Here is a 9,156-nt window from a genome sequence, read left to right as displayed (position 1 = left end):
ATGTGGTGTAGGCCTGCAGCTGTGGCTCCACTTCCATGTGTTGCAGCTTGGTGGTTTAAAAAAAGAAGAAAAGAATTAATGGGGAAAATAAATTGCCTGTTGCTACAGTAGGCTCTTCATATCTTCCCCTTTTGAGCTTAGATCTCTTTAAGATCTTCTTCTATGAGCAGTTAGGACCCAAGCCCTGTAAAATCACCTTGGAATGAAAGATCTTACTTAGATCAGAATTCTCAACCTATGCCACAAACTCGAAATACCTACATTCTTTAAAAGAAAATTCTCATGCTCAGGACACAACCCACTCCAATTATCAGAAACTCTGGTGTTGAGATCCAATTGTGAGTATTTTTAAGCACCTTGGGTGATTTCAATAAAAGCCAAGCTTGAGATGCAGTGGCATGACTCGTCGTACATATCCTGCATAAACAGTATGGAAAAATAGTTGTCAAAAATAATAGACATTTTCAATAATAAAAAGATAGTTGGTCATCTTCTCAGGAAGATTGGGTCACCATGATAAATTACAGACATCTCCATAGATATAATGAGTTAGCCATGAAGTAATCATGACATGCAAATATCTCAGAATAATCTCCTAGTCCCACTAAAGACATATCAAATGAAGGAATATTCAAATGTGAGGCAAGGAGAGGTATGAAGGCCATAAGAGCTACAAAAAGATGTGATGTGAGAGGTAAACTTTTCAGGTCCATAAATTGAATTTTGCTACATATTTCCAACATACACTCCAAATGGATGACACAGGTACCGAGATTAGATAATTTTGCTGAGGAACCTCTTCATGGCTCTTTTGATATCTCTGTTCCTCAGGCTATAGATGAAGGGGTTCAGCATGGGTGTGACCACAGTGTACAACACTGAGGCCACTGCATCTTTCCTGGGAGAATGGGAGATGGCTGAGCTGAGATACACCCCAATGCCTGTTCCATAAAATAAGCAAACAACTGCCAGGTGAGACCCACAGGTGGAGAAGGCTTTGTACCTCCCACCTGATGAGGGAACTCTCAGAATGGAGGAAAGAATTTGAGTGTAAGAGAAAAGGATCCCTGAGACCTGAATACCACCAAAAAAGGCACCAAAAAAATACATGACTATGTTACTTGTGAAAGTGTCCGAACAGGCAAGCTTGAGGAGTTGAGAAGGGTCACAGAAGAAATTGGAAATTTCCACATCCTTGAAGCAGGTAAGTCGTAACACAATCCAATTGTGCACCTGGGAATCCAAAAGGCTGATGAAAAAAGACACCAAAACTAAGAAGCAACAGAGGTGTGGGTTCATGATGACAGGGTAGCGCAATGGGTGACGGATGGCTACAAACCTGTCATGAGCCATTGCAGTCAGAAGAGTACCATCCATACATCCAAAAAGAATAAAATTAGACATCTGAGTTAAGCAGCCCACATAGGAGAGGACTCTGCTGTGAGTTTGGATGTTCATAATCATCTTGGGGACAGTGGTGGAGATGAAACCCATGTCAGCCAAGGACAGGTTGCAGAGGAAGAAGTACATGGGGGTGTGGAGGTGGGAGTCAGAGGCAACAGCCAGCATGAGGAGCAGGTTCCCCAAAATGGTGACCAGGTACATGGACAGGAACAGGACAAAGAGGAAGGGCTGCAGGTCTGGATCATCTGAGAGGCCCAGGAGGAAAAATTCTGAAACACTTGTTACATTTCTGGTTCTGTGTATCTTGGACAAATTTTAAACAAAAAAAGGAGGGTTGAAAATAAGGAAATAAGTAAGTGGGTATGCAGCATTCTTTCCATGTTTTGGCTGCAAGCAATTGATTTCCAAGGTCTTATACCCCAGGACTTTCAACAAAATTTCTCAGTGTGATAAATTTTATCTGCTTAGAACATTGTCCTCTTTTCTGTGTTATTCACCTATTTCTATTCACTCTTGCTTTGTAAAACACTACTGAGGGGTAAAGGGAGTAAGAACCTTAGAGACAATCAATTCATGATCTAAATGGAATACAGCCTACTTCTTTAAAAATAATGTAGAATGAGAAATTGCCTTCCTCCTTAAGAAAAACATACTTTGAATTTAAAGAAATTGAGACAGTTACAGAAATCTTATTTTATGCAAGAACAATTCTAGGTATTTCCTTCATTTAGAATAATTATAAATCTCTATGAATGCAGAAGCATGTCATCTGGATTCAAAATTAGAAATGAATATTCATAATCAGAAAACATTTTAGGAGTTCCTGCTGTGGCTCAGGGGGTCAAGAAGCCATCGTATGTCAGAGAACATTCTGCCTATGTTTTCATCTAGCAGTTTTATAGTGTTGGTCTTACACTTAGGTATTTAATCCATTTTGATTTTTTTTGTTCGGTGTTAGAGAATGTTCAAACTTCATTCTTTTACATGTAGCTGTCCTGTTTTCTCAGCACAATTTATTGAAGAGACTGTCTTTTTGCAATTGCATATTCTAACATTATTTGTCTAGATTACATGACCATAAGTGCATGGCTTTATTTCTGGGTTTTCTATTCTGTTCCACTGATCTATGACTCTGTTTTTATGCCAGCACCTTACTGTTTTTATGACTGTAGCTGTGTAGTATATTCTGAAGTCAGGAAGCCAGATTCCACCATTTCTGCTTTTTTTTTTTCAAAAATTTTTTTTGGCTATTTGGGGTCTATTTGTGTTTTCATATATAATTAAAATATTTTGTTGTACTTCTGTGAAGAATGTCCTTGGATCTTGTGATCTCAGCCACACTTCCCACAGTCCATGCAGTAAGTGCTAGGTACTGCCCTCCATGGTGTCCTCCAGAAAACTCCAAAGGGAAGGGCATAGTGATCAGAGATTCTCTGGTTGGCATGACAAGGAAGTGACATGATGTTTGGGTTGGCGGGCGGAAGCCTGCCCAAGTCCTCTGTGTCTGGAGTCAGTCTGCCCAGAATGACTGGCTTCAAACCTGGATTCAACCGTTTCTAACACACGACCTTGCAAAAGATACATCAAATGCTGTGTTCCTTTCCTCTTAGTAAAATAAAAATGAAGTTCCCATTTGTGGCTCTGCCAGTTAAGGACCCAACATAGTCTCTGTGAGGATGTGGTGTGATCCCTGGCCTCACTCAGTGGGTTAAGGATCCAGCATTGCCACAAGCTGTAGGATGGGTTGCAGATGTGAATCTGGTGTTGCTCTGTCTGTGGTATAGATCTGCAGCTGTAGCTCTGATTCAACCCCCAGCCCAGGGACTTCTATATGCTGCAGTTGCGACTGTAAAATAAATAAATATAATAATAATAATGAATTGCAGTTATAGCTTGGGAAAGATTATGCATGTGAAATCAAACAAGATTCATAAAATGTACCTCTGAGCTTGGCACTTAGGAAGCCCTCAACAACAGTAGATGATGCTATTATAGTTAACATCATCCTCATCATTGCTTTCATGACCCCTTGAAATGCTTAGGGAGACGTTTAGAAAGAACCCCTTGCCACTGCGTTTGGGGAAATACCAGCCAGAGCCAGTGGGGATGGAGGCAGAGCTCACAATGAGAGCTCTCCCACCCTCCAAAAATAATAATGTAATTGTCCTAGGTCTTGGAACTGAAATTTTCTGTCTGTCTATCTCAGCTTGTTGTGGAGGAAATCATGCTCCTAACCATCCCTCCATCAATCACTCTCTCCCCTCAGCACTTACTGGGCTGGGCTGCATCTCGGCTGGACCATGACCAAGGAGTACAGATTCACCACCCTCTCCTGCCTGGTGTGTGATGAAATCTCAGGGTCCCTCCTCAGGATTGGCAGGAAGTCAGACTCAGGCTGGGAATGGCTGAGGCAGGTGCCCACAAAGGATGGAGACACAGGTGTGGAGCTGCACTCGTAGAACTGGCAAATTAATGGGCTGGTGGCAACAGCCAAGTATTTACAAAGCTATGACCTTAGAGCTCAGTACACAAAGCTCATTATTGGCCAACTGGTCCATGTTGTCCCAGTCTCTGGAGACCTGCTAACAGTATTGGAAGAGGAAAAGGAGAAAAGTGAACATCCTTGGAAGGTTCTGGATCCTTCCTCTCCTCAATAGGATGTTCACCTGTACGCCTCACTTCTTACATTCAAGTTGTAGGATTTAACATGAAATTAGGACTTTCTTTTTTCAAATAACCCCTCATTGTGTGATTCGATATCTCTACATCCATTGTATGAGCAAGAAATCCATGCCACATTGGGTCTTCTCTACCAGGAATGTGATACTTTTTCCATTTCCTCATTTAACATCTGTCTCTTATAATAATGCTTCATTTTCATTTCCTTAGCCCTTCCCTGGTTATGGGCTATGGCTATCATTTGATGGGATGCATATGGGCATCATTTGATATGGAGATTTACAGGGCTCTTTTTGCTCATGCGAATGCATCTTCAGTTCTACATTTTTGCTCTAACTGAATTCTATTGGCATTTTAGAAACTATGGATTTTTATCTATATCTGGCAAGTGATACTCTACTTAAATACCCAGAAGCCCTCCAAGATGTTACGAAGTGTCAGTCACAGCTACAATCACATCAAAGGCTGACCGGCAGAGGCTTACTTTAACCTCCTTCACAAGGCTGTGGGTAGGCTGCACATGTTCGCAGGCTATTGTCCAGAGAATTTCCTCAGCTCATTGATACATAGGCTTCTTGGTGGGGAATTTGGATTCAATCAACCTGAGCACCCTAGAAAGTAAGAAAGAAGGAGCAAGAAGCAAGTCAGATTTTTTTTTTTAACTCCATAACCAGAATTGACTTCCCATGGAGTTCCTGTCATGGCTCAGTGGTTAACAAATCCGAGTAAGAACCATGAGGTTGTGGGTTCAATCCCTGGCCTTGCTCAGTGTGTTAAGGATCCAGCATTGCTGTGAGCTGTGGTTTGGGTTGCAGACATGGCTCAGATACCGAGTTGCTGTGGGTCTGGTGAAGGCCAGCAGCTACCCTTCTGATTAGACCCCTAGCCTGGGAACCTCCATATACTGTGAGTGCAGCCCTAATAAGACAAAAAAAAAAAAAAAAAGAAGAAGTGACTTCCCAGCATTTCTTCCATATTCTCATTGTTGCAAATGAGTTGCTATCTCCATCTCATATTTAACGGGAAGGAAATATATAATGGAATGAAAACCAGGGGTTAAGGTCAGTGAAAGCATCTCAGACACTGCCCACCATACAGGCCTCATTCCCTTGCAGGACTTTTGCTCTAAACACTTCAAGATTCAGGTTCTGTCCATCTGTTTTCAGCACACTCCCAAATTCATCCCACCACCATGACCTATAAAAACTCCCTGAGACAACATAGCAAATGGGTACAACTTCCTCTCCACTGGGTACTTCTGCAGATCCCACTCTACTGCTTCAGGTGACACAGCCTCAAGTAGCCCTCCTGGCTTCTGAGACACTGGGAGAGCCCCTCCATCCACATTAGGTCAATCTGCAGACATTTCATGGCCAAACTACACACATGTTCCTGGCGTTTCTGCTTTCTGCTAACTAGAGAGGAACCAACCCATTTCAGAATAGGTTTTCATTACATTTCTTTGTGTTCTCACTTCTTGAAAACTATTAAAATATGGTTTGGACTTATCTCTTTTTCCTATTGGAGAGAGTGGGATGCTTGTGGATAGGGATGTGATGTAACCTTTAAATTTTTTTTAATTATTTTAGTAGCATATTTTATATTTTATCATTAGTTTATTTTATAAGTAAATTTTTCTGTTATATGTATTTAAATTTTATTAAATAAATTTTATTTAAATATCTGTTATTTAAATTTCATTTTTAAAGAAAAATTACATGATAAAATTTAAATCATTTTTAAATTTTAAAAATTTAAGTAACCATTAGTGTTATTATTTAATAAATTATTTTATTTAAATTTTTATAAATAAATATTTTACATTTATCAGATATTTTACGAATAAATATTTAAATCATAAAATATTTTCTTAGTGTTTTATTATTAAATATATTTGATAGTCAATATTTTATTTTATTATTTTATTATTGTTGATTTACAATGTTTTTGTCAATTTCTGCTGTATCACAAAGTGACCCAGTTATACAAATATACACACTGTTTTTCTCATATTACCTTCTATTGTGTTCTATCCCAAGCGATTGGCTATGGTTCCCTGTGCTGTGCAGCAGGACCTCATTGCTTATCCATCTAAATGTATTAGCTTGCATTTACAAAACCCAAACCTTCTAAGTACCCACACAGCCTTCCAGATTCAGAGACTTCTCTGTGGATAAATGCAGGAGTCTGTTTGTCATTAAGTAACATGAAGAAAACTTCAGTGTATACCAACACAAATTGGACATGGAAGAAAGCACATTATGTACATGTGTGTGGGTAAGTGACCGAGGGTACATGTGTTTAGGGGAGAGAGCACATGACAGATATTTACGAATGGCTATAATAGGGAGAGACCAGTGTTAAGACATTTAAAATAATTAGTCTTTAGCAAAAGTGAATTACTAAACTGCAGCTATGGAGTTCCCTGGTGTCTAAATGAGTTTAGGATCTGACATTGTCACTGCTGTGGTGCAGTTTTGAGCCCTGGCCCAGGAACCTCCACGTGCCATGGTCGTGGCCAAAAAAAGCAAACAAACAGAAAAATAAACCACTGTTATTTCTTAGTGAGTCGAAGGATAAGATACCAGGATCATTGGCAAAGATAAATTCACAGGACATGAAGTATGAAAACCAAAGCTAGTTATGCTCATTCTGTAAAAGGTGACATATGCTTTGTTCCCAATTTCCACTCCCCTGATGAGAATCCTTGACCAAGTGGCAAGTGAACAGAGGTGGATTGGAGAGAGTAGAGATGAACTCTGGGGTCCTTAAAATATTTGGACAGTACCAAAACTAATATTAAACTAAAGTCATAGTGGGTAGAAGGAATCAGATAATAGGGTCACTGCCAAAGATGAGTGTACAGGACATGATATACTCATGGGATGAAAAGCATGAATATTGCCTCTTATGCAAAAAAAATAATAATAATGATTTGCTTTGTACCTTACCTCCTCACCTGATGAGTATATTTAAAGGAAAAAGAAATCTCACATTCAGTGCCTGATGTGTGTAATTGGGCAATTTCTGTCCTCACTTTTTGATCCCTTTATTACTTGTAGAACTTTATTTTTCTTTTCTTCTTTTAAGGCCACTCCAGAGGCATATGGGATTTCACAGGCTAGGGCTCAAATTGGAGCGGCAGCTGCCAACCTTACCACAGCCACAGCAACATAGGATCTTAGCCACATTTGTGACCTACACTGTAGCTCATGGCAATGCCAGATCCTTAATCCAGTGAGCGAGCCAGGGATCCAACCTGAAACCTCATGGATACTAATCAGGTTCGTTACCACTGAGCCACAATGGGAAGTCCTTATTTATAGAACTTTTGACAGTACATCATTTATTCTATGAGTCTTAATCTCTCTCTCTCTCTCTTTTTTTTCTTAATAGGACGGCATCTGCTGCACATGGAGGTTCCCAGGATAGGGGTTGAATTGGAGCTGAAGATGCTGGCCTACACCACAGCCACAGCAATGCAGGATCCAAGCTGCATCTATGACCTATACCACTGCTCAAGGGCGATGCATGATCCTTAACACACTAAGCAAGGCCAGGGATTGAATCCATAGCCTCATGAATACTAGTCAGGTTCTTAACCAGGTGAGCCACAATGGAAACTCATATGAGTCTTAATCTTGCAGTGACTCTTAGAGAAAACTAGAGCCCATGGAGGGTCCTGAAAATAAGTACAACTAAACCATATATATGTTTTTTTTTCTCTCTCTCTCAGGAGTTCTTAGAGATGTCTGTAGAAAGAAGGATTCCAGAGAAGTTGAAAAATATTGGCTGTATAGTGTTAAATTGTCTTCACTTTTTTCTTATATTATAGTGAAAAAATTATTCAGTTTTTGTTGTTGTTGTTGTTGTTGTTTTGTCTTTTTATTTCTTTCTAGAGCTTAACCCACAATATATGGAAGTTCCCAGGCTAGGGGTCTAATCGGACCTGTAGCCGCCAGCCTATGCCACAGCCACAGAAAGGCAGGATCCAAGCCGTGTCTGTGACCTGCACCACAGCTCACTGCAAAGCAGGATCCTTCACCCACTGAGTGAGGCCAGGGATCGAACCTGCAACCTCATGGTTACTAGTTGGATCCATTAACCACTGAGCCACAACAAGAATGCCCTCAATGTTATACGAAGTAGAGCTGTGCCTACTCTCTGCTCTCCCGGTGCTACAGTGGACTGTATAGATCAATGATATTCAGTCCCTGATCTTGACCTGATCAAGGTCTCCCTGTGTAATATTAATAGGTAATGGTCAAACAGGCATCCAGGGTACAAAAGCACTCATGGTATTTAATTAATTTATTTGAAATATATCAACCTCAGTAAATGACAGAAGGGATAGCTGTATTTATTGCTTTTTAACCATGTGCATATATTATCTGTTTACTCCTAGAAGTCTTTGGCTCTCTGTGATTGAAATTGAAAATCAGCACAAGTGAGGGAAAAAATCTGCTGGTCTACAAGGCTAAAAATTTGAAGATCTGATTCTGGAAATCAAATTTTCTGTATGAAATGTGACATAGCTGAAACATTTCACTGGCCTATTAACATAATGAACATGATAGTGTTCTTATTGGTAAATTACTATGTCCTCAGCACAGTTAAGTCCATATGATTGCCTCATCTCAACCGCCCCCTCAGTTAAGAACCCTTTGTTGTTGGAGTTCCCATCATGGTGCAGTGGTTAACGAATCCAACTAGGAACCATGAGGTTGCGGGTTCAGTCCCTGCCCTTGCTCAGTGGGTTAAAGATCCAGCGTTGCTGTGAGCTGCGGTGTAGGTTGCAGACGTGGCTCGGATCCCGCGTTGCTGTGGCTCTGGTGTAGGCTGACGGCTACAGCTCTGATTAGACCCCTAGCCTGGGAACCTCCGTATGCTGTGGGTGTGGCCCTAGAAAAGGCAAAAAAAAAAAAAAAAAAAAAAAAAAATGAAAAAGAAAAAGCTGCCCTGCATGACAAGTTGAAATTAAGTCTAAATTATCCCACTTTCTATTTATCTGGGAACATTTTTAAATTAAATAATTTTCACATTGTTTTCAATCATTTAAAGTTAACCCAAGAT

The 9,156-nt window shown here is 40.2% G+C and overlaps 1 pseudogene; it reads right to left on the bottom strand.

Annotated features, from left to right (window-relative positions):
* LOC110259648 lies at window positions 727-1,709 on the bottom strand (annotated as a pseudogene).

This window comes from Sus scrofa, chromosome 2 (genome assembly GCF_000003025.6).
Source record: "Sus scrofa isolate TJ Tabasco breed Duroc chromosome 2, Sscrofa11.1, whole genome shotgun sequence".
NCBI lineage: Eukaryota > Metazoa > Chordata > Mammalia > Artiodactyla > Suidae > Sus > Sus scrofa.
The sequence above is the reverse complement of the archived record's forward strand: the minus strand, read 5'-3'. Positions and strand labels throughout refer to the sequence as shown.